This window comes from Amphiura filiformis, chromosome 12 (genome assembly GCF_039555335.1).
Source record: "Amphiura filiformis chromosome 12, Afil_fr2py, whole genome shotgun sequence".
In the NCBI taxonomy this organism is placed as follows: domain Eukaryota; kingdom Metazoa; phylum Echinodermata; class Ophiuroidea; order Amphilepidida; family Amphiuridae; genus Amphiura; species Amphiura filiformis.
The window spans coordinates 41,755,369-41,755,953 of NC_092639.1; positions in this window are offsets into that span (position 1 = coordinate 41,755,369).

Here is a 585-nt window from a genome sequence, read left to right on the forward strand (position 1 = left end):
TTTCAGGTCAATTAAGGTCACGATAAAAAGTTTGTTGACCTTTTAAGCCAGTGTCTCTAAAATTGAATTTAGGGTAGAAATTTGTGCTCAATTTAAGAATTTTATCAGAAGAGAACAAATTTACTTGAATTTGAATGATTATATATCTTTAATTACATGCTATTAAGTGTTCGAAGTTGTAAAATTATTACATAATTAAAATAGTAAAGTTGATCCAATATCACAGTCTAGAAACACGGTAATTATATTAAAAAGGTCAAAGGTAAGTGGTTGTTGAATTCGGCAGTTTTGCACCGCTATACTTCGCTATTGGGTCACTACACTACATTGCATGTAGTGTACTCTGCAATCACTACAATGCGATAATAGTACTCAACATAATACATTGAAGAAAACGAGTAAGTTCATGTTATGATGTATGCACAATTATTAATGTATTGATTGATTCCCTCTTGTCTTGATCGGTCGATCCGATTAAGCAGATTAAATCATTAACAATTCCCCGGGCCCGGCCTTCCTAGGCTTCGCTAGCCTATATTAGGAATCCCTAGACTCGCTGAGTCTCATGGACGCCGTTCCTATGTC